The 25,453-nt window shown below is 40.8% G+C and overlaps 1 protein-coding gene and 6 non-coding genes across 7 annotated transcripts in view; all 7 read left to right on the plus strand.

Moving 5' to 3' along the window:
* The window catches only part of mmp11a (matrix metallopeptidase 11a), a 66,432-nt gene that overhangs the window by 6,753 nt on the left and 34,226 nt on the right, over positions 1 to 25,453 (plus strand). The gene's annotated exons all lie outside the window — the stretch shown is intronic.
* Positions 2,744 to 2,816, plus strand: trnag-ucc (transfer RNA glycine (anticodon UCC)). The gene has a single exon. It is a non-coding gene; the product is annotated as a tRNA-Gly (tRNA).
* trnaa-agc (transfer RNA alanine (anticodon AGC)) lies at positions 14,234 to 14,306 on the plus strand. The gene has a single exon. It is a non-coding gene; the product is annotated as a tRNA-Ala (tRNA).
* Positions 14,902 to 14,974, plus strand: trnaa-agc (transfer RNA alanine (anticodon AGC)). Its single transcript has one exon. It is a non-coding gene; the product is annotated as a tRNA-Ala (tRNA).
* On the plus strand, positions 15,236 to 15,308 carry trnaa-agc (transfer RNA alanine (anticodon AGC)). Its single transcript has one exon. It is a non-coding gene; the product is annotated as a tRNA-Ala (tRNA).
* On the plus strand, positions 16,072 to 16,144 carry trnaa-agc (transfer RNA alanine (anticodon AGC)). The gene has a single exon. It is a non-coding gene; the product is annotated as a tRNA-Ala (tRNA).
* trnaa-agc (transfer RNA alanine (anticodon AGC)) lies at positions 24,043 to 24,115 on the plus strand. The gene has a single exon. It is a non-coding gene; the product is annotated as a tRNA-Ala (tRNA).

Raw genomic sequence — 25,453 nt, forward strand, 5'->3', positions numbered from 1 at the left:
AATGATGGTGATATTCTTGTGTAGTGTGTGGGGAATTAGCTCAAGTGGTAGAGAACTCGCTTATCATGTGTGAGGTAGTGGGATCAATGCCCACATTCTCCATTTGCTCGGCAGACTGACTGTGGTTATTTTTCCGTTTTTGATGATTATTTAGAATTTTCAATGATGCTGATATTCCCTGGAATTGTATGGGGAATTAGCTCTAATGGAAGAGTTCTCGTTTCGCATGTGAGAGGTGATTTGCGTTGCAATCTGAGTTGTCAATTTGTGATTGATGATGATCTTGATTTTAATGATGATATTTTCATATTATGTGTGGGGAATTAGCTCACGTGGTAGAGCGCTCGCTTTGCATGTGAGAGGTAGTGGGATCAATGCCCACATTCTCCATTTGCATTTGCTCTGCAACCTGACTGTGGATATTTTCCCGTTTTTGATGATGATTTAGAATTTTCAATGGTGGAGATATTCTCTGGAAATGTGTGGGGAATTAGCTCAAGTGGTAGAGCGCTCGCTTTGCATGTGAGAGGTAGTGGGATCAATGCCCACATTCTCCATTTGCATTTGCTCTGCAACCTGACTGTGGATTTTTTCCCGTTTTTGATGATGATTTAGAATTTTCAATGATGGTGATATTCCCGTGAATTGTATGGGGAATTAGCTCAAGTGGTAGAGCGCTCGCTTAGCATCTGAGAGGTAGTGGATTCAATGCCCACATTCTGCATTTGCTCTGCAGACTGACTGTGGTTATTTTTCCGTTTTTGATGATTATTTAGGATTTTCAATGATGGTGATATTTTTGTGTAGTGTGTGGGGAATTAGCTCAAGTGGTAGAGCGCTCGCTTCGCATGTGAGAGGTAGTGGGATCAATGCCCTTATTCTCCATCTCCGTTTGCATTTCCTCTGTAAACTGACTGTGATTATATTTCCGTTTTTGATGATTATTTAGAAATTTCAATGATGGTGATATTCCTTGCAATTGTATGGGGAATAAGATCAAGTGGTAGAGTTCTCGTTTCGCATGTGAGATGTGATTTGCGTTGCAATCTGAATTGTCCATTTGTGATTGATGATGATCTCGATTTTAATGATGATATTTTCATATTATGTGTGGGGAATATGCTCAAGTGGTAGAGCGCTCGCTTTGCATGTGAGAGGTAGTGGGATCAATGCCCACATTCTCCATTTGCATTTGCTCTGCAGACTGACTGTGGTAATTTTTCCGTTTTTGATGATGATTTAGAATTTTCAATGATGGTGATATTCCCTTGAATTTTATGGGGAATTAGCTCAAGTGGTAGAGCGCTCGCTTAGCATGTGAGAGGTAGTGGGATCAATGCCCACATTCTCCATTTGCATTTGCTCGGCAGACTGACTGTGGTTATTTTTCCGTTTTTGATGATTATTTAAAATTTTCAATGATGGTGATATTCCTTGGAATTGTGTGGGGAATTAGCTCAAGTGGTAGAGCCCTCGCTTAGCATGTGAGAGGTAGTGGGATCAATTGCCCACATTCTCTATTTGCATTTGCTCTGCAACCTGACTGTGGATATTTTTCCGGCTTTGATGATGATTTAGAATTTTCAATGATGGTGATATTCCCTTGAATATTATGGGGAATTAGCTCAAGTGGTAGAGCGCTCGCTTAGCATGTGAGAGGTAGTGAGATCAATGCCCACATTCTCCATTTACATTTGCTCTGCAGACTGACTGTGGTTATTTTTCCGTTTTTGATGATTATTTAGAATTTTCAATGATGGTGATATTACCTGGAATTGCGTGGGGAATTAGCTCAAGTGGTAGAGCACTCGCTTCGCATGTGAGAGGTAGTGGGATCAATGCCCACTTTCTCCATTTGCATTTGCTCTGCAACCTGACTGTGCATATATTTCCGTTTTTGATGATGATTTAGAATTTTCAATGATGGTGATATTACCTGGAATTGCGTGGGGAATTAGCTCAAGTGGTAGCGCGCTCGCTTAGCATGTGAGAGGTAGTGGGATCAATGCCCACATTCTCCATTTGCTCTGTAGACTGACTGTGGTTATTTTTCCGTTTTTGATGATTATTTAGGATTTTCAATGATGGTGATATTCTTGTGTCGTGTGTGGGGAATTAGCTCAAGTGGTAGAGTGCTCGCTTCGCATGTGAGAGGTAGTGGGATCAATGCCCATATTCTCCATCTCCGTTTGCATTTACTCTGTAGACTAACTGTAATTATATTTCCGTTTTTGATGATTATTTAGAAATTTCAATGATGGTGATATTCCTTGCAATTGTATGGGGAATAAGCTCAAGTGGTAGAGTTCTCGTTTCGCATGTGAGATGTGATTTGCGTTGCAATCTGAATTGTCCATTTGTGATTGATGATGATCTCGATTTTAATGATGATATTTTCATATTATGTGTGGGGAATATGCTCAAGTGGTAGAGCGCTAGCTTTGCATGTGAGAGGTAGGGGGATCAATCCCCACATTCTCCATTTGCATTTGCTCGGCAACCTGACTGTGGATATTTTTCCGTCTTTGATGATGATTTAGAATTTTCAATGATGGTTATATTCCCTTGGATTGTATGGGGAATTAGCTCAAGTGGTAGAGCGCTCGCTTAGCATGTGAGAGGTAGTGGGATCAATGCCCACATTCTCCATTTGCATTTGCTCTGCAACCTGACTGTGGATATTTTTCCGTTTTTGATGATTATTTAGAATTTTCAATGATGGTGATATTCACTGGAATTGTGTGGGGAATTAGCTCAAGTGGTAGAGCGCTCGCTTTCCATGTGAGAGGTAGTGGGATCAATGCCCACATTCCCCATTTACATTTGCTCGGAAGACTGACTGTGGTTATTTTTCCGTTTTTTATGATTATTTAGAATTTTCAATGATGGTGATATTCCCTTGAACTCTATGGGGACTTAGTTCAAGTGGTAGAGCGCTTGCTTATCATGTGAAAGGTAGTGGGATCGATGCCCACATTCTCCACTTTGATTTGCGTTGCCAGCTGAGTTTTCCATTTGTGGTTGATAATGATTTAGAATTTTATTGATATTTTTGTATTATGTGTGGGGAATTACCTGAAGTGGTAGAGCGCTCGCTTCATATGTGAGAGGTAGTGGGATCTATGTGCTCAGTCTCCATTTGGTCTTGCTTATCAGAGGGAGCGTGTGCATATATTTCCTTTTTTGATGATGATTTAGAATTTTCAATGATGGTGACATTCCTTTGAATTGTATGGGGAATTAGCTCAAGTGGTAGAGCGCTCGCTTAGCATGTGAGAGGTAGTGGGATCAATGCCCACATTCTCCATTTGCATTTGCTCTGCAACCTGACTGTGCATATATTTCCTTTTTTGATGATTATTTAGAATTTTCAATGATGGTGATATTCTTGTGTAGTGTGTGGGGAATTAGCTCAAGTGGTAGAGCGCTCGCTTCGCATGTGAGAGGTAGTGGGATCAATGCCCACATTCTCCATTTGCATTTGCTCGGCAGACTGACTGTGGTTATTTTTCCGTTTTTGATGATTATTTAGAATTTTCAATGATGGAGAAATTCCCTGGAATTGTGTGGGGAATTAGCTCAAGTGGTAGAGCGCTTGCTTTGCATGTGAGAGTTAGTGGGATCAATGCCCACATTCTCCATTTGCATTTGCTCTGCAACCTGACTGTGGATATTTTCCCGTTTTTGATGATGATTTAGAATTTTCAATGATGGTGATATTCCCTGCGATTGTGTGGGGAATTAGCTCAAGTAGTAGAGCGCTCGCTTAGCATGTGAGAGGTAGTGGGATCAATGCCCACATTCTCCATTTGCATTTGCTCTGCAACCTGACTGTGGATATTTTTCCGTTTTTGATGATTATTTAGAATTTTCAATGATGGTGATATTCCCTTGAATTTTATGGGGAATTAGCTCAAGTGGTAGAGCGCTCGCTTAGCATGTGAGAGGTAGTGGGACCAATGCCCACATTCTCCATTTACATTTGCTCTGCAGACTGACTGTGGTTATTTTTCCGTCTTTGATGATTATTTAGAATTTTCAATGATGGAGAAATTCTCTGGAAATGTGTGGGGAATTAGCTCAAGTGGTAGAGCGCTCGCTTTGCATGTGAGAGGTAGTGGGATCAATGCCCACATTCTCCATTTGCATTTGCTCTGCAACCTGACTGTGGATATTTTCCCGTTTTTGATGATGATTTAGAATTTTCAATGATGGTGATATTCCCTGCGATTGTGTGGGGAATTAGCTCAAGTGTGTCAGGTTTAAAACGGCCCTGACGCCTTTTTTACACTGGGAATTATTTAAATAATGATGGCTGCATGTCCAAAGTCAATCAAGCAAAGTTTTATTTTCCAATTTGCGAGTTGGTGAGAGAGAGAGAGCCGGAGGCCGAACAGGCCTGTTCGGCCTCCCACACTCCCTTCATCTGACCCCCTCCTCTGACTCTCCTCCGGACATAAAGAGACAAAGAGGGGGGCTGTCTTCTGGAATTCTAGCAGGCAGGCAGGAAACAACCAATCACAACAGACAGTTTAAAACTTCAGCTCGAAGATTCAGAAACTTGAAACCGAATGTGTGTGTGTGTGTGTGGCTGTGCTCATGTGTGCTAAATGAGTGTCTGTGTGTATACAATTATTAGTGATACAAATAGTGTATGAAACATGATTATGAATACACAAAATTGGTGACATATCCTAACATTCCCCCCTGTTGTGAATTCAAAATCATGGCCCTACGGCTTTAGGACAGATCATCATTATGAAATCATACAACAGTGGAGAGGCGAAAAACCCTCAGTAGGGACAAAAATTCCTCTCCTCTCTTCCGACGTGGAACGAGATCTTCATCATTTGATGACCATCAGGGAATAAAACATATAAAAATACATTTCAATGTGCCTAGTGAAAAATAACAAAACTGTCTCCACGCAGAGCTTGTCCCTGGGGTGACTTGATGCAGGCCCCTTGCCTCGCTGTAGGAGGAGACAGCCGTCTTTACCTCCCGGATCTTCGTGTGTGGTGTATATGTATGCACGTGTGGGGCTTGAGCGACAAGTCCATATTCTTTTTACGTTTCAGTGTCCAGTTCGAGTTCGTCATTGTCCAGTTTGAGTTTGTCATACTCAACATCAATCAGATTGTAATGTTACTTTTGGGTAACAAACATGCAATTAATCATCATTTTTGTCAGAAAAATAATGTAACAAAAACAGTCTACACATAACAAAAATGAAAACCATAATTATCCCGATATATTGTCTTTCAAATTCTTCATAGTGGTCATAACATCAATAATTGTTTCATTTTTAAAACTTTAAATGCAATTATGTTCTTCAATCAAGGCTAAAATTTCTTTATGTACGCCATTCATTTCCAAACCATATCTAATCTTTTTATTCTGTGGCTTCAACATTCGTATCTGTGGCTGGTGGTGTGGTTCTGATGTGCGTGTGGTCAGAGATTGTGACTCAGGTGGACTCCTGTTCGAGGGATTCGCGTTGCTAGGCCTTTAGCTGGAAACCGGTGAAGTTTGTACTGCAACTGGTGGATCCAGCTGCCACGCCCCGCGACCTTTGCTGCGTCGGGGTCACCGCCATCATCTGGCGAGGGCCATCTCAGCATTCACTTCCCCCCAACGAAGTCGTTTCAACACCTTGAAGAAGAGTTGGTCTCCCACACGGACGTAATTTCTGTAAATCAGAACAACACTTGACCAGTATTGGCGTCTTTTGGATCTTTTTCGGTCAAACATGTTTTTCGTTGGTGGTTCTGATGAACCTGAGAGTCTATAGGGGATAGTGTCCTTCCTTCGGCTGGCATTGTCCTCATTGCTGTGATTGAAACACAGTCTGGCCATTGTCTCTTTTTTTTTTTTTCCATTAGTGCGTTCCACAAGTCCTGCAGACTGTATGCGCAGTGACGCTTTGAGTCCATTTTTTAACAACTGTCCCACTTGTTACAACATCATTCACAAAATGCATCATTTTCACTTCAAATCACTTCTGGAAATTCCAAATGTCAGGATAATTTGATTACACAACACTTTTCCCAATCGTTTTTAAGCATCAGCATGTGTTGTTGGAAACAACTTGATCCATTTTGAAAACATATCAATCATAGTCAAACAATATTGCAACCCAAACAAATAACACTGTCCAAAAAATTTTTGTTGAAAAGTCTGTATGTGGGAACAATTCCATATCATATCTCCTCCCTGTTGAGGCACGACGTCTGCTCGTGTCTCACTCAATGTTTGCATCATTGTCCACCCAATGTGCATGTTCAATTAGTGGTGCCTTTTTCCCTGGCCTGAGATCAACTTGTCAAGTTGATTTACTGTGTGTGTGGGGGGGTGCGTGGGTGTGTGTGTGTGTGTGTGTGTGTGTGTGTGCTTTCATTAAACCTCTTGTGCTTTGTTGACTCTGGGGTTATGGCTTGGCTCCAGCCTTTATTCAATCGTAATCGTGTCATTTTCTGTCCAGAAAATTTTTTTTTTATTATTTACAAATACTTATTTAGACGTGCTTTATGCACAATTTTTCTTTCATCTTCTGTGATTTTTTTAAAACGCCGTTTGCCCAATGTCGACAGAACACATAAACATTTGTCAGTTCACATTGTAACCATACAGCTCATAGAAAATGGGAAACCCCAAATTTTAATTAGCTCACAACCGCCTACGCTCTTCCTGCTTATCCTAACAATTTCTCTTTTACAAGTTATCTGTTGGTATCACACTACTAATACTCCCATCGCATAAAAGTCAGCGTGATTTCTTCCTATAACCTTGGTTCTCAGACACTTTCTTATCAGTCTGGAATGTGCACCTGGTCTTCATGTCTTTACACGTCTTAACTCCTCCAGTCGGGAGGAAAAAATGTCAAAAAGTCAAGTCCTGGGTTTGGTGAAAATTTGGATGGCTCCACAGTCGTGTGGCGCCTTCTAAATGGTGCGTGGAAAAAGAATGACGCTGGGCTTAAATGCATCGCACCTTATTAATGTAATGTTACAATTAAATCGCCGTGCAATGTGAATGTCGTGTGATGGAATGTCATTTTTTCATTCCTTAAAGCAGCAGTGAAAGCTCTTGATCACACTCTTAAGTGGTTCTCTGCCACGAAATCCAAATTGTTGTGACTAATATGCAAATGGATTCACTTTCCTGTGTTTCTGCAGCAACACAAGTCCATGAAGCCATTTTTTGCAGTCACTGTTTGCCCAAATGGCTTATAATAATAATTTGGTAGTGCATTAAGATGCTTTGTAAATCCAATCTTGCAGTGTATCTCCACAAGTTCCAACATACACAACCCATTTTATGGCCATGATACTGTTGTTTTAAACTCACCCCAAGCCTGTTGGGCTCTTTCTCTGCCGCATAAATTACAGCCCTGAGAGACTTTGGGCTCCAACTTTATCTATGAAAGGTCAGGGACTTAATGGAGGTCATGAAAGTCCCAAGGAAAGTGTTTACACAAAAGTGGTCTGGCAAAGTTTTATTACTATTTTTCTTCCCGCTTATCACTGACAATGCGCCGCTTTAAAGTTTTGACGTTTGTTTAAATTCACCCTTGCTTATTAATTCCGATATTAAAGTCCAATTGTCAGTGTATCACGGCTTAATAAGCAAAACGCATGTTGATGTAGAAGTCCTTCTACACACACTTTTTATGTTAGTTTTTTTTCCTTTCGCCATGTGATCCTCTGTTGCTTCTCTCTTCGTCCTGAAAAGTTATTGTTTATCACAAGACTCTCTGCTTCCTTCTTTTTTTAAATGTTTTCTCTTTTTCTTCCTTCTGCTCAACACGTTCAAGCTTTTTGTGCATAATTTAGAATCTTCTTTTCCATTTTACAAGTTGGCCAATTTAAATTAGGTTGTTTTATTTGAAAAGCCTGTAATTCTCTTTTTCCCTTTTCACATAATCACAAATTTCTTATCACAGAATGAACATGTTAATTCTATTTTATTTTTTATTTATTTTTTTTTCTAATCTTGACTCATTTCACTTTGACCAATTCTACCTTAAAGTGGACAAGTACACATTAATGTTATCTGTAATTTCTCATTTCTTCTCTGCTTTAATGAAAATTATAGCCCTTGCCAAATTTTTCCTGTATCATTTATATTTCTGCATTTCATTGCATCTCTGGCCTACTTTAATATAAACATGATCAACTGGAATATGAAATCTAAAATATTTATTTCTTCAATTCACCAAAAAGCAAAATCTAATTTCTATCCTCCTTCTCTCATTCAAATGACAGTCTTTAATCACTAAACTCTCTCTCTTCCTCCTCCTCACAGGGGCCTCTCCACAGTCTGCTCCTAATTTCCAAATTCACTGTAGTTTTTCCACAACCACTCAAACCTACCAATGTCTCGAATCAAAATTTAAAAAATCAAGAAACACCTATGTTTTTGCAAAAATTCCTCATGTTCACTTTCAGAAGCTTCATCCAATTTTTAAAATTTCATAACACCTACTTCTCCCTTTCTGAAGGAGACGCAAGTATACAATTAAGTAAAAACCATCATCAAAATGATATATCTTGTCTATTGAATCATGTAAATCTAAATTATCTCATCACGAAACTTTTTCTGTAAATTAATCACATCCCCACAACTTGGGCTCTCATTATTCTGTAAAAATAAAACTAATTTCAATTCATGCAACCAACTCAGTGTCCTTCTGGGTCCCTCAACCACACAGGTTCTAATTCTGTTACTCTGTTCCATTTTTCCACTTGCAAATCTGACTATGGGCTTTCTCACTTGCCCTATCATTTGAAATTGATTTATTATAAGCAATCCTATCTGCACCAATGTCACATAAAAAGGGTAATTGGTGTCCCATTACCAATACGGTTATTTCAGCTCAATCATTTAATCAAAAGCCAATATCTTTTGTAAATTTAGGAGAACCTCTTCATTTAAAAACTTAGTCATGCTGAAGGCTGCTTCTTCTCAAGGCAATTTCTTGCTATCTGGCCTTCTTTTAGTGTGGTCTTCCTGTGTGGTTGACGGCAGTTTCTGGCAAAGTGTCCTGATCTGCCACAATTGTAACAAATATCATCTCCGGTGGGAAGGCGTCCTTGTCTCAGCCTCTTCCACCTTGATAAAAGACATTCTGACCTTTATTTTGATAAAAAGTGTCTATAGACCTCTGTTTCTTTTTATTTTCTATCTTCTCAGCATGGAGGGCGTGATTTACATACTCCTCCAGGGTACCTGTTGGCAGGCAAATGTAATGTTTATTCACCCACTTATGAATTTCCCCTCTTGATCCTGCATGTGAAGCATTCTTCAACTGCTGTTGAAATGCCCCATCCACATCACCATCTTCCTGCAGCCCGCTGTGGTTTTAAAACACAGCTGTCATTCTCACTTTGTATTGCCCAAATGTCTCATCTTTTCTGTTTCTTGTCACCCTCTTCTCTTTTTAAGGCTACCCTCATCCAATATTCTGTTTCCTCAAAGCCATTTGTCTTCATCTTTTTTGGGGTCTTTCTTTGTCTTTGCTATGATTGATTTCTGCAATGCGGCTATTTTTCGTGTTTTTAACTGACCATTAAAGCCATGCTCAGCTATCCATTTGTCTAAATACTGAATTTTATCAGGATCCTGTTTTTTGATGAACTTCCTTATCTTCACTCATCTTTTTAAACCATCCTAGACATCTGGGTTAAATTTTTTTTATTTTTCAGAAAACGCACATCAGGCTATTTCTCTCTTTTCTTTTAAGCCTATCCCGTTGTATAAGTTATTTTATTTAATTTCTAATTTAAATGAATTTATCTCCTCAAATCATCTTCTTTATTAACTTCTTTTGTAAATTTGTGAATTATTTTTCTCAATAAGATCTCGTCACTCATAAGTAGCCTTTTGTTGGTTACTAATCCTTGATTCCATTTTATCTCTACTTCATCAATCCTTTTAGCATAATTCCAGCCACTTTTATCACTCTCCCTGACATTTAGACACACAGACAGACACACAGACATATACACGGGCCCACAAAACGACACACACAGTTCTCAACACTGAACAACTACAAACAACAATAACATGTTAGTATAACAGCAACACAATCCATCTTTATCTTTTGCCCATAATAAGTCCTTTAATTCAACTAATATCTCTCATAATTATGTATGTGCAGCCCTATAGGGCCAATGCAGCCTCTGCCACAAATGCACACTGCCACTTATACACGCAGCACATTGAGGTGAGCGCTTTATTGGTTTATCTGTCTTTTTTGGGGGTTTCTCAGGATACAGGGGGCAGTTGCAACCCCCCTCCCCCTTCTTTACCTTCTTAAGATGCCCTTTATTAGTCCCACAATGGGGAAATTCGAGATTCGAACCCAGGCCTCCTGGGGAGACTGGGTCCTGAACGCGGCGCCTTAGACCACTCGGCCATCCTGGCAGCCAACAACTTTCTCTGTCATTCTCAAATACTGGTCCTGTTTATTACCCTTACTGCAGTACATGGGATAAAATACCAAATGGTATTTGTAATCCCCAATCACACCATTCATTCATTTTGCAAACAGTTTTTCCGCAAACATCCACAAGCAAAACGATCATTCCACATCTGACGTTGTGTGTGTGTGGGTTTTTTTTTTTTTCTTCAGCTTCTCTGCAAATTCTTCTCTCACTACCCTGAAACCTGATCCTTCAGGCTTGCCCCAGCCAGACCTCTTCTTTTGCTGTTGTCTGTTCTGCTACTTCTCCAAACCCACACACACACACACGCACGCACGCACGCACACACATTCTCACTGACTCAAACTTGTTCCTTTGTTCACACACACACAGCTGCACAGCCCCCAAAACACTTCAAATAAAAACCACCGAAAATAATGCCTTATTATTCCCTGAATTTCAATGTGAAATTGTGAGTAAGACCTTCTCCTGATTGCCACTCTTTTCCATTGTCGACACCGGAGGGAACCTTTTAATTTACGCGGAAACTTTGTCTCCCTTCTCTAGGCGGATCAATCTCTAAAATTTGCTCAGTTTATGGCCAAATTCGCTACCATCGACGCCGAGGAACAAATCAATTTGTTCACCGTGCTATCCGTGTCTAAAATTTGCTCAGTTTCAACGAGTTATGGTCAATTCGCTACCGATGAGTTATGGCCTAATTCGCTACCGATTATTTTTACATAACTCCTTGGACTAGCACGATGCAGTTTTTGTTACCGTACTGACTAAACGGTCGAGGCCCGGCCTCTGCGCGCGCTGTCTTACCCACATAAATCACCCCTTACGAATTGTGTTAATATTTTAAATTTTAAAATGGTGGCACAAAATAATTTGAAAAACAATACCTGATTTCCTCTGGATCAGCCTTGTCCTATCGGCAACCGGCATCCGGGCGGTGCGCCGTCGCAGGAACCTGGAGGCCTCGCTTTCTCAATGTTGAAGCGCTGACGTCAGATTCGATGGCGTCCAAAAGATCCAACGACGACGCCCGTCCGAGTGCGGCTGCCCGCATTCTCCACCAAATAAATGTCAGGTTTAAAACGGCCCTGACGCCTTTTTTACACTGGGAATTATTTAAATAATGATGGCTGCATGTCCAAAGTCAATCAAGCAAAGTTTTATTTTCCAATTTGCGAGTTGGTGAGAGAGAGAGAGCCGGAGGCCGAACAGGCCTGTTCGGCCTCCCACACTCCCTTCATCTGACCCCCTCCTCTGACTCTCCTCCGGACATAAAGAGACAAAGAGGGGGGCTGTCTTCTGGAATTCTAGCAGGCAGGCAGGAAACAACCAATCACAACAGACAGTTTAAAACTTCAGCTCGAAGATTCAGAAACTTGAAACCGAATGTGTGTGTGTGTGTGTGGCTGTGCTCATGTGTGCTAAATGAGTGTCTGTGTGTATACAATTATTAGTGATACAAATAGTGTATGAAACATGATTATGAATACACAAAATTGGTGACATATCCTAACAAGTGGTAGAGTGCTCGCTTAGCATGTGAGAGGTAGTGGGATCAATGCCCACATTCTCCATTTGCATTTGCTCGGCAGACTGACTGTGGTTATTTTTCCGTTTTTGATGATTATTTAGAATTTTCAATGATGGAGAAATTCCCTGGAATTGTGTGGGGAATTAGCTCAAGTGGTAGAGCGCTTGCTTTGCATGTGAGAGTTAGTGGGATCAATGCCCACATTCTCCATTTGCATTTGCTCTGCAACCTGACTGTGGATATTTTCCCGTTTTTGATGATGATTTAGAATTTTCAATGATGGTGATATTCCCTGCGATTGTGTGGGGAATTAGCTCAAGTAGTAGAGCGCTCGCTTAGCATGTGAGAGGTAGTGGGATCAATGCCCACATTCTCCATTTGCATTTGCTCTGCAACCTGACTGTGGATATTTTTCCGTTTTTGATGATTATTTAGAATTTTCAATGATGGTGATATTCCCTTGAATTTTATGGGGAATTAGCTCAAGTGGTAGAGCGCTCGCTTAGCATGTGAGAGGTAGTGGGACCAATGCCCACATTCTCCATTTACATTTGCTCTGCAGACTGACTGTGGTTATTTTTCCGTCTTTGATGATTATTTAGAATTTTCAATGATGGAGAAATTCTCTGGAAATGTGTGGGGAATTAGCTCAAGTGGTAGAGCGCTCGCTTTGCATGTGAGAGGTAGTGGGATCAATGCCCACATTCTCCATTTGCATTTGCTCTGCAACCTGACTGTGGATATTTTCCCGTTTTTGATGATGATTTAGAATTTTCAATGATGGTGATATTCCCTGCGATTGTGTGGGGAATTAGCTCAAGTGTGTCAGGTTTAAAACGGCCCTGACGCCTTTTTTACACTGGGAATTATTTAAATAATGATGGCTGCATGTCCAAAGTCAATCAAGCAAAGTTTTATTTTCCAATTTGCGAGTTGGTGAGAGAGAGAGAGCCGGAGGCCGAACAGGCCTGTTCGGCCTCCCACACTCCCTTCATCTGACCCCCTCCTCTGACTCTCCTCCGGACATAAAGAGACAAAGAGGGGGGCTGTCTTCTGGAATTCTAGCAGGCAGGCAGGAAACAACCAATCACAACAGACAGTTTAAAACTTCAGCTCGAAGATTCAGAAACTTGAAACCGAATGTGTGTGTGTGTGTGTGGCTGTGCTCATGTGTGCTAAATGAGTGTCTGTGTGTATACAATTATTAGTGATACAAATAGTGTATGAAACATGATTATGAATACACAAAATTGGTGACATATCCTAACAAGTGGTAGAGTGCTCGCTTAGCATGTGAGAGGTAGTGGGATCAATGCCCACATTCTCCATTTGCATTTGCTCTGCAACCTGACTGTGGATATTTTTCCGTTTTTGATGATTATTTAGAATTTTCAATGATGGTGATATTCCCTTGAATTTTATGGGGAATTAGCTCAAGTGGTAGAGCGCTCGCTTAGCATGTGAGAGGTAGTGGGATCAATGCCCACATTCTCCATTTACATTTGCTCTGCAGACTGACTGTGGTTATTTTTCCGTCTTTGATGATTATTTAGAATTTTCAATGATGGAGAAATTCCCTGGAAATGTGTGGGGAATTAGCTCAAGTGGTAGAGCGCTCGCTTTGCATGTGAGAGGTAGTGGGATCAATGCCCACATTCTCCATTTGCATTTGCTCTGCATCCTGACTGTGGATATTTTCCCGTTTTTGATGATGATTTAGAATTTTCAATGATGGTGATATTCCCTGCGATTGTGTGGGGAATTAGCTCAAGTGGTAGAGCGCTCGCTTATCATGTGAGAGGTAGTGGGGTCAATGCCCACATTCGCCATTTGGATTTGCTCTGCAGACTGACTGTGGTAATTTTTCAGTTTTTGATGATTATTTAGAATTTTCAATGATGCTGATATTCCCTGTAATTGTATGGGGAATTAGCTCAAGTGGTAGAGCGCTCGCTTAGCATGTGAGAGGTAGTGGGATCAATGCCCACATTCTCCATTTGCATTTGCTCTGCAGACTGACTGTGGTTATTTTTCCGTCTTTGATGATTATTTAGAATTTTCAATGATGGAGAAATTCTCTGGAAATGTGTGGGGAATTAGCTCAAGTGGTAGAGCGCTCGCTTTGCATGTGAGAGGTAGTGGGATCAATGCCCACATTCTCCATTTGCATTTGCTCTGCAACCTGACTGTGGATATTTTCCCGTTTTTGATGATGATTTAGAATTTTCAATGATGGTGATATTCCCGGCGATTGTGTGGGGAATTAGCTCAAGTGGTAGAGCGCTCGCTTAGCATGTGAGAGGTAGTGGGATCAATACCCACATTCTCCATTTGCATTTGCTATGCAACCTGACTGTGGATATTTTTCCGTTTTTGATGATTATTTAGAATTTTCAATGATGGTGATATTCCCTTGAATTTTATGGGGAATTAGCTCAAGTGGTAGAGCGCTCGCTGAGCATGTGAGAGGTAGTGGGATCAATGCCCACATTCTCCATTTACATTTGCTCTGCAGACTGACTGTGGTTATTTTTCCGGCTTTGATGATTATTTAGAATTTTCAATGATGGAGATATTCTCTGGAAATGTGTGGGGAATTAGCTCAAGTGGTAGAGCGCTCGCTTAGCATGTGAGAGGTAGTGGGATCAATGCCCACATTCTCCATTTACATTTGCTCTGCAGACTGACTGTGGTTATTTTTCCGGCTTTGATGATTATTTAGAATTTTCAATGATGGAGATATTCTCTGGAAATGTGTGGGGAATTAGCTCAAGTGGTAGAGCGCTCGCTTTGCATGTGAGAGGTAGTGGGATCAATGCCCACATTCTCCATTTGCATTTGCTCTGCAACCTGACTGTGGATTTTTTCCCGTTTTTGATGATGATTTAGAATTTTCAATGATGGTGATATTTCCGTGAATTGTATGGGGAATTAGCTCAAGTGGTAGAGCGCTCGCTTAGCATGTGAGAGGTAGTGGGATCAATACCCACATTCTCCATTTACATTTGCTCTGCAGACTGACTGTGGTTATTTTTCCGTCTTTGATGATTATTTAGAATTTTCAATGATGGAGAAATTCTCTGGAAATGTGTGGGGAATTAGCTCAAGTGGTAGAGCGCTCGCTTTGCATGTGAGAGGTAGTGGGATCAATGCCCACATTCTCCATTTGCATTTGCTCTGCAACCTGACTGTGGTTATTTTTCCGTTTTTGATGATGATTTAGAATTTTCAATGATGGTGATATTCCCTTGAATTGTATGGGGAATTAGCTCAAGTGGTAGAGCGCTCGCTTAGCATGTGAGAGGTAGTGGGATCAATGCCCACATTCCCCATTTGCATTTGCTCTGCAACCTGACTGTGCATATATTTCCTTTTTTGATGATTATTTAGAATTTTCAATGATGGTGATATTCTTGTGTAGTGTGTGGGCAATTAGCTCAAGTGGTAGAGCGCTCGCTTCGCATGTGAGAGGTAGTGGGATCAATGCCCACATTCTCCATTTGCATTTGCTCCGCAGACTGACTGTGGTTATTTTTCCGTTTTTGATGATTATTTAAAATTTTCAATGATGGTGATATTCCTTGGAATTGTGTGGGGAATTAGCTCAAGTGGTAGAGCCCTCGCTTAGCATGTGAGAGGTAGTGGGATCATTTGCCCACATTCTCCATTTGCATTTGCTCTGCAACCTGACTGTGGATATTTTTCCGTCTTTGATGATGATTTAGAATTTTCAATGATGGTGATATTCCCTTGAATTTTATGGGGAATTAGCTCAAGTGGTAGAGCGCTCGCTTAGCATGTGAGAGGTAGTGGGATCAATGCCCACATTCTCCATTTACATTTGCTCTGCAGACTGACTGTGGTTATTTTTCCGTCTTTGATGATTATTTAGAATTTTCAATGATGGAGAAATTCTCTGGAAATGTGTGGGGAATTAGCTCAAGTGGTAGAGCGCTCGCTTTGCATGTGAGAGGTAGTGGGATCAATGCCCACATTCTCCATTTGCATTTGCTCTGCAACCTGACTGTGGATATTTTCCCGTTTTTGATGATGATTTAGAATTTTCAATGATGGTGATATTCCCTGCGATTGTGTGGGGAATTAGCTCAAGTGGTAGAGCGCTCGCTTAGCATGTGAGAGGTAGTGGGATCAATACCCACATTCTCCATTTGCATTTGCGCTGCAACCTGACTGTGGATATTTTTCCGTTTTTGATGATGATTTAGAATTTTCAATGATGGAGATATTCTCTGGAAATGTGTGGGGAATTAGCTCAAGTGGTAGAGCGCTCGCTTAGCATGTGAGAGGTAGTGGGATCAATGCCCACATTCTCCATTTACATTTGCTCTGCAGACTGACAGTGGTTATTTTTCCGTCCGTCTTTGATGATTAGTTAGAATTTTCAATGATGGTGATATTACCTTGAATTATATGGGGAATTAGCTCAAGTGGTAGAGCGCTCGCTTATCATGTGAGAGGTAGTGGGGTCAATGCCGACATTCGCCATTTGCATTTGCTCTGCAACCTGACTGTGGATATATTTCCGTTTTTGATGATTATTTAGAATTTTCAATGATGCTGATATTCCCCTGAATTGTATGGGGAATTAGCTCTAATGGAAGAGTTCTCGTTTCGCATGTGAGAGGTGATTTGCGTTGCAATCTGAGTTGTCAATTTGTGATTGATGATGATCTTGATTTTAATGATGATATTTTCATATTATGTGTGGGGAATTAGCTCAAGTGGTAGAGCGCTCGCTTTGCATGTGAGAGGTAGTGGGATCAATGCCCACATACTCCATTTGCATTTGCTCTGCAACCTGACTGTGGATATTTTCCCGTTTTTGATGATGATTTAGAATTTTCAATGATGGAGATATTCTCTGGAAATGTGTGGGGAATTAGCTCAAGTGGTAGAGCGCTCGCTTCGCATGTGAGAGGTAGTGGGATCAATGCCCATATTCTCCATCTCCGTTTGCATTTCCTCTGTAGACTGACTGTGATTATATTTCCGTTTTTGATGATTATTTAGAAATTTCAATGATGGTGATATTCCTTGCAATTGTATGGGGAATAAGCTCAAGTGGTAGAGTTCTCGTTTTGCATGTGAGATGTGATTTGCGTTGCAATCTGAATTGTCCATTTGTGATTGATGATGATCTCGATTTTAATGATGATATTTTCATATTATGTGTGGGGAATATGCTCAAGTGGTAGAGCGCTAGCTTTGCATGTGAGAGGTAGTGGGATCAATGCCCACATTCTCCATTTGCATTTGCTCGGCAGACTGACTGTGGTTATTTTTCCGTTTTTGATGAATATTTAAAATTTTCAATGATGGTGATATTGCTTGGAATTGTGTGGGGAATTAGCTCAAGTGGTAGAGCCCTCGCTTAGCATGTGAGAGGTAGTGGGATCAATGCCCACATTCTCCATTTGCATTTGCTCCGCAGACTGACTGTGGTTATTTTTCCGTTTTTGATGATTATTTAAAATTTTCAATGATGGTGATATTCCTTGGAATTGTGTGGGGAATTAGCTCAAGTGGTAGAGCCCTCGCTTAGCATGTGAGAGGTAGTGGGATCATTTGCCCACATTCTCCATTTGCATTTGCTCTGCAACCTGACTGTGGATATTTTTCCGTCTTTGATGATGATTTAGAATTTTCAATGATGGTGATATTCCCTTGAATTTTATGGGGAATTAGCTCAAGTGGTAGAGCGCTCGCTTAGCATGTGAGAGGTAGTGGGATCAATGCCCACATTCTCCATTTACATTTGCTCTGCAGACTGACTGTGGTTATTTTTCCGTCTTTGATGATTATTTAGAATTTTCAATGATGGAGAAATTCTCTGGAAATGTGTGGGGAATTAGCTCAAGTGGTAGAGCGCTCGCTTTGCATGTGAGAGGTAGTGGGATCAATGCCCACATTCTCCATTTGCATTTGCTCTGCAACCTGACTGTGGATATATTTCCGTTTTTGATGATTATTTAGAATTTTCAATGATGCTGATATTCCCTGGAATTGTATGGGGAATTAGCTCTAATGGAAGAGCGCTCGCTTAGCATGTGAGTGGTAGTGGGATCAATGCCCACATTTTCCATTTACATTTGCTCGGCAGACTAACTGTGGTTATTTTTCAGTTTTTGATGATTATTTAGAATTTTCAATGATGGTGATATTGCCTAGGATTGTGTGGGGAATTAGCTCAAGTGGTAGAGCGCTCGCTTAGCATGTGAGAGGTAGTGGGATCAATGCCCACATTCTCCATTTGCATTTGCTCTGCAACCTGACTGTGGATATTTTCCCGTTTTTGATGATGATTTAGAATTTTCAATGATGGTGATATTCCCTTGAACTCTATGGGGACTTAGTTCAAGTGGTAGAGCGCTCGCTTATCATGTGAAAGGTAGTGGGATCGATGCCCACATTCTCCACTTTGATTTGCGTTGCCAGCTGAGTTTTCCATTTGTGGTTGATAATGATTTAGAATTTTATTGATATTTTTGTATTATGTGTGGGGAATTACCTGAAGTGGTAGAGCGCTCGCTTCATATGTGAGAGGTAGTGGGATCTATGTGCTCAGTCTCCATTTGGTCTTGCTTATCAGAGGGAGCGTGTGATTATTTTTCCGTTTTTGATGATTATTTAGAATTTTCAATGATGGTGATATTCCCTTGGATTGTATGGGGAATTAGCTCAAGTGGTAGAGCGCTCGCTTAGCATGTGAGAGGTAGTGGGATCAATGCCGACATTCTCCATTTGCATTTGCTCTGCAACCTGACTGTGCATATATTTCCTTTTTTGATGATTATTTAGAATTTTCAATGATGGTGATATTCTTGTGTAGTGTGTGGGGAATTAGCTCAAGTGGTAGAGCGCTCGCTTCGCATGTGAGAGGTAGTGGGATCAATGCCCACATTCTCCATTTGCATTTGCTCGGCAGACTGACTGTGGTTATTTTTCCGTTTTTGATGATTATTTAAAATTTTCAATGATGGTGATATTCCTTGGAATTGTGTGGGGAATTAGCTCAAGTGGTAGAGCCCTCGCTTAGCATGTGAGAGGTAGTGGGATCATTTGCCCACATTCTCCATTTGCATTTGCTCTGCAACCTGACTGTGGATATTTTTCCGTCTTTGATGATGATTTAGAATTTTCAATGATGGTGATATTCCCTTGAATTTTATGGGGAATTAGCTCAAGTGGTAGAGCGCTCGCTTAGCATGTGAGAGGTAGTGGGATCAATGCCCACGTTCTCCATTTAGGTTTGCTCTGCAGACTGACTGTGGTTATTTTTCCGTCTTTGATGATTATTTAGAATTTTCAATGATGGAGAAATTCTCTGCAAATGTGTGGGGAATTAGCTCAAGTGGTAGAGCGCTCGCTTTGCATGTGAGAGGTAGTGGGATCAATGCCCACATTCTCCATTTGCATTTGCTCTGCAACCTGACTGTGGATATTTTCCCGTTTTTGATGATGATTTAGAATTTTCAATGATGGTGATATTCCCTGCAATTGTGTGGGGAATTAGCTCAAGTGGTAGAGCGCTCGCTTAGCATGTGAGAGGTAGTGGGATCAATGCTCACATTCTCCATTTACATTTGCTCTGCAGACTGACTATGGTTATTTTTCCGTCTTTGATGATTAGTTCAATGATGGTGATATTACCTTGAATTATATGGGGAATTAGCTCAAGTGGTAGAGCGCTCGCTTATAATGTGAGAGGTAGTGGGGTCAATACCCACATTCGCCATTTGCATTTGCTCTGCAGACTGACTGTGGTAATTTTTCCGTTTTTGATGATTATTTAGAATTTTCAATGATGCTGATATTCCCTGTAATTGTGTGGGGAATTAGCTCAAGTGGTAGAGCGCTCGCTTTGCATGTGAGAGGTAGTGGGATCAATGCCCACATTCTCCATTTGCATTTGCTCTGCAACCTGACTTTGGATATTTTCTAGTTTTTGATGATGATTTAGAATTTTCAATGATGGAGATATTCTCTGGAAATGTGTGGGGAATTAGCTCAAGTGGTAGAGCGCTCGCTTTGCATGTGAGAGGTAGTGGGATCAATGCCCACATTCTCCATTTGCATTTGCTCTGCAACCTGACTGTGGATTTTTTCCCCGTTTTTGATGATGATTTAGAATTTTCAATGATGGTGATATTTCCGTGAATTGTATGGGGAATTAGCTCAAGTGGTAGAGCGCTCGCTTAGCATGTGAGAGGTAGTGGGATCAATGCCCACATTCTCCATTTGCTCTGCAGACTGACTGTGGTTATTATTCCGTTTTTGATGATTATTTAGGATTTTCATTGATGGTGATATTCTTGAGTAGTGTGTGGGGAATTAGTTCAAGTGGTAGAGCGCTCGCTTCGCATGTGAGAGGTAATGTGATCAATGCCCATATTCTCCATCTCCGTTTGCATTTCCTCTGTAGACTGACTGTGATTATATTTCCGTTTTTGATGATTATTTAGAAATTTCAATGATGGTGATATTCCTTGCAATTGTATGGGGAATAAGCTCAAGTGGTAGAGTTCTCGTTTCGCATGTGAGATGTGATTTGCGTTGCAATCTGAATTGTCCATTTGTGATTGATGATGATCTCGATTTTAATGATGATATTTTCATATTATGTGTGGGGAATATGCTCAAGTGGTAGAGCGCTAGCTTTGCATGTGAGAGGTAGTGGGATCAATGCCCACATTCTCCATTTGCATTTGCTCGGCAGACTGACTGTGGTTATTTTTCCGTTTTTGATGATTATTTAAAATTTTCAATGATGGTGATATTGCTTGGAATTGTGTGGGGAATTAGCTCAAGTGGTAGAGCCCTCGCTTAGCATGTGAGAGGTAGTGGCATCAATACCCACATTCTCCATTTGCATTTGCTCTGCGACCTGACTGTGGATATTTTTCCGTCTTTGATGATGATTTAGAATTTTCAATGATGGTAATATTCCCTTGAATTTTATGGGGAATTAGCTCAAGTGGTAGAGCGCTCGCTTAGCATGTGAGTGGTAGTGGGATCAATGCCCACATTTTCCATTTACATTTGCCCGGCAGACTAACTGTGGTTATTTTTCAGTTTTTGATGATTATTTAGAATTTTCAATGATGGTGATATTGCCTGGGATTATGTGGGGAATTAGCTCAAGTGGTAGAGCGCTTGCTTAGCATGTGAGAGGTAGTGGGATCAATGCCCACATTCTCCACTTTGATTTGCGTTGCCAGCTGAGTTTTCCATTTGTGGTTGATAATGATTTAGAATTTTATTGATATTTTTGTATTATGTGTGGGGAATTACCTGAAGTGGTAGAGCGCTCGCTTCATATGTGAGAGGTAGTGGGATCTATGTGCTCAGTCTCCATTTGGTCTTGCTTATCAGAGGGAGCGTGTGATTATTTTTCCGTTTTTGATGATGATTTAGAATTTTCAATGATGGTGATATTCCCTTGAATTGTATGGGGAATTAGCTCAAGTGGTAGAGCGCTTGCTTCGCATGTGAGAGGTAGTGGGATCAATGCCCACATTCTCCATTTGCATTTGCTCGGCAGACTGACTGTGGTTATTTTTCCGTTTTTGATGATTATTTAAAATTTTCAATGATGGTGATATTCCTTGGAATTGTGTGGGGAATTAGCTCAAGTGGTAGAGCCCTCGCTTAGCATGTGAGAGGTAGTGGGATCATTTGCCCACATTCTCCATTTGCATTTGCTCTGCAACCTGACTGTGGATATTTTTCCGTCTTTGATGATGATTTAGAATTTTCAATGATGGTGATATTCCTTGGAATTGTGTGGGGAATTAGCTCAAGTGGTAGAGCCCTCGCTTAGCATGTGAGAGGTAGTGGGATCATTTGCCCACATTCTCCATTTGCATTTGCTCTGCAACCTGACTGTGGATATTTTCCCGTTTTTGATGATGATTTAGAATTTTCAATGGTGGAGATATTCTCTGGAAATGTGTGGGGAATTAGCTCAAGTGGTAGAGCGCTCGCTTTGCATGTGAGAGGTAGTGGGATCAATGCCCACATTCTCCATTTGCATTTGCTCTGCAACCTGACTGTGGATTTTTTCCCGTTTTTGATGATGATTTAGAATTTTCAATGATGGTGATATTCCCGTGAATTGTATGGGGAATTAGCTCAAGTGGTAGAGCGCTCGCTTAGCATCTGAGAGGTAGTGGATTCAATGCCCACATTCTGCATTTGCTCTGCAGACTGACTGTGGTTATTTTTCCGTTTTTGATGATTATTTAGGATTTTCAATGATGGTGATATTTTTGTGTAGTGTGTGGGGAATTAGCTCAAGTGGTAGAGCGCTCGCTTCGCATGTGAGAGGTAGTGGGATCAATGCCCTTATTCTCCATCTCCGTTTGCATTTCCTCTGTAAACTGACTGTGATTAAATTTCCGTTTTTGATGATTATTTAGAAATTTCAATGATGGTGATATTCCTTGCAATTGTATGGGGAATAAGATCAAGTGGTAGAGTTCTCGTTTCGCATGTGAGATGTGATTTGCGTTGCAATCTGAATTGTCCATTTGTGATTGATGATGATCTCGATTTTAATGATGATATTTTCATATTATGTGTGGGGAATATGCTCAAGTGGTAGAGCGCTCGCTTTGCATGTGAGAGGTAGTGGGATCAATGCCCACATTCTCCATTTGCATTTGCTCTGCAGACTGACTGTGGTAATTTTTCCGTTTTTGATGATGATTTAGAATTTTCAATGATGGTGATATTCCCTTGAATTTTATGGGGAATTAGCTCAAGTGGTAGAGCGCTCGCTTAGCATGTGAGAGGTAGTGGGATCAATGCCCACATTCTCCATTTGCATTTGCTCGGCAGACTGACTGTGGTTATTTTTCCGTTTTTGATGATTATTTAAAATTTTCAATGATGGTGATATTCCTTGGAATTGTGTGGGGAATTAGCTCAAGTGGTAGAGCCCTCGCTTAGCATGTGAGAGGTAGTGGGATCAATTGCCCACATTCTCTATTTGCATTTGCTCTGCAACCTGACTGTGGATATTTTTCCGTCTTTGATGATGATTTAGAATTTTCAATGATGGTGATATTCCCTTGAATTTTATGGGGAATTAGCTCAAGTGGTAGAGCGCTCGCTTAGCATGTGAGAGGTAGTGAGATCAATGCCCACATTCTCCATTTACATTTGCTCGGCAGACTGACTGTGGTTATTTTTCCGTTTTTGATGATTATTTAGAATTTTCAATGATGGTGATATTCCCTGGAATTGCGTGGGGAATTAGCTCAAGTGGTAGAGCACTCGCTTCGCATGTGAGAGGTAGTGGGATCAATGCCCACTTTCTCCATTTGCATTTGCTCTGCAACCTGACTGTGCATATATTTCCGTTTTTGATGATGATTTAGAATTTTCAATGATGGTGATATTCCCTTGGATTTTATGGGGAATTAGCTCAAGTGGTAGCGCGCTCGCTTAGCATGTGAGAGGTAGTGGGATCAATGCCCACATTCTCCATTTGCTCTGTAGACTGACTGTGGTTATTTTTCCGTTTTTGATGATTATTTAGGATTTTCAATGATGGTGATATTCTTGTGTCGTGTGTGGGGAATTAGCTCAAGTGGTAGAGCGCTCGCTTCGCATGTGAGAGGTAGTGGGATCAATGCCCATATTCTCCATCTCCGTTTGCATTTACTCTGTAGACTAACTGTAATTATATTTCCGTTTTTGATGATTATTTAGAAATTTCAATGATGGTGATATTCCTTGGAATTGTATGGGGAATTAGCTCAAGTCGTAGAGTTCTCGTTTCGCATGTGAGATGTGATTTGCGTTGCAATCTGAATTGTCCATTTATGATTGTTGATGATCTCGATTTTAATGATGATATTTTCATATTATGTGTGGGGAATATGCTCAAGTGGTAGAGCGCTAGCTTTGCATGTGAGAGGTAGGGGGATCAATGCCCACATTCTCCATTTGCATTTGCTCGGCAACCTGACTGTGGATATTTTTCCGTCTTTGATGATGATTTAGAATTTTCAATGATGGTTATATTCCCTTGGATTGTATGGGGAATTAGCTCAAGTGGTAGAGCGCTCGCTTAGCATGTGAGAGGTAGTGGGATCAATCCCCACATTCTCCATTTGCATTTGCTCTGCAACCTGACTGTGGATATTTTTCCGTTTTTGATGATTATTTAGAATTTTCAATGATGGTGATATTCACTGGAATTGTGTGGGGAATTAGCTCAAGTGGTAGAGTGCTCGCTTTCCATGTGAGAGGTAGTGGGATCAATGCCCACATTCCCCATTTACATTTGCTCGGAAGACTGACTGTGGTTATTTTTCCGTTTTTTATGATTATTTAGAATTTTCAATGATGGTGATATTCCCTTGAACTCTATGGGGACTTAGTTCAAGTGGTAGAGCGCTTGCTTATCATGTGAAAGGTAGTGGGATCGATGCCCACATTCTCCACTTTGATTTGCGTTGCCAGCTGAGTTTTCCATTTGTGGTTGATTATGATTTAGAATTTTATTGATATTTTTGTATTATGTGTGGGGAATTACCTGAAGTGGTAGAGCGCTCGCTTCATATGTGAGAGGTAGTGGGATCTATGTGCTCAGTCTCCATTTGGTCTTGCTTATCAGAGGGAGCGTGTGCATATATTTCCTTTTTTGATGATGATTTAGAATTTTCAATGATGGTGACATTCCTTTGAATTGTATGGGGAATTAGCTCAAGTGGTAGAGCGCTCGCTTAGCATGTGAGAGGTAGTGGGATCAATGCCCACATTCTCCATTTGCATTTGCTCTGCAACCTGACTGTGCATATATTTCCTTTTTTGATGATTATTTAGAATTTTCAATGATGGTGATATTCTTGTGTAGTGTGTGGGGAATTAGCTCAAGTGGTAGAGCGCTCGCTTCGCATGTGAGAGGTAGTGGGATCAATGCCCACATTCTCCATTTGCATTTGCTCGGCAGACTGACTGTGGTTATTTTTCCGTTTTTGATGATTATTTAGAATTTTCAATGATGGTGATATTCCCTTGAATTTTATGGGGAATTAGCTCAAGTGGTAGAGCGCTCGCTTAGCATGTGAGAGGTAGTGGGATCAATGCCCACATTCTCCATTTACATTTGCTCTGCAGACTGACTGTGGTTATTTTTCCGGCTTTGATGATTATTTAGAATTTTCAATGATGGAGATATTCTCTGGAAATGTGTGGGGAATTAGCTCAAGTGGTAGAGCGCTCGCTTTGCATGTGAGAGGTAGTGGGATCAATGCCCACATTCTCCATTTGCATTTGCTCTGCAACCTGACTGTGGATATTTTTCCGTTTTTGATGATTATTTAGAATTTTCAATGATGGTGATATTCCCTTGAATTTTATGGGGAATTAGCTCAAGTGGTAGAGCGCTCGCTTAGCATGTGAGAGGTAGTGGGATCAATGCCCACATTCTCCATTTACATTTGCT

This window comes from Idiotropiscis lumnitzeri, chromosome 1 (assembly GCF_059441095.1).
Source record: "Idiotropiscis lumnitzeri isolate Australia: NSW breed Sydney's pygmy pipehorse chromosome 1, RoL_Ilum_1.0, whole genome shotgun sequence".
Taxonomy (NCBI): domain Eukaryota; kingdom Metazoa; phylum Chordata; class Actinopteri; order Syngnathiformes; family Syngnathidae; genus Idiotropiscis; species Idiotropiscis lumnitzeri.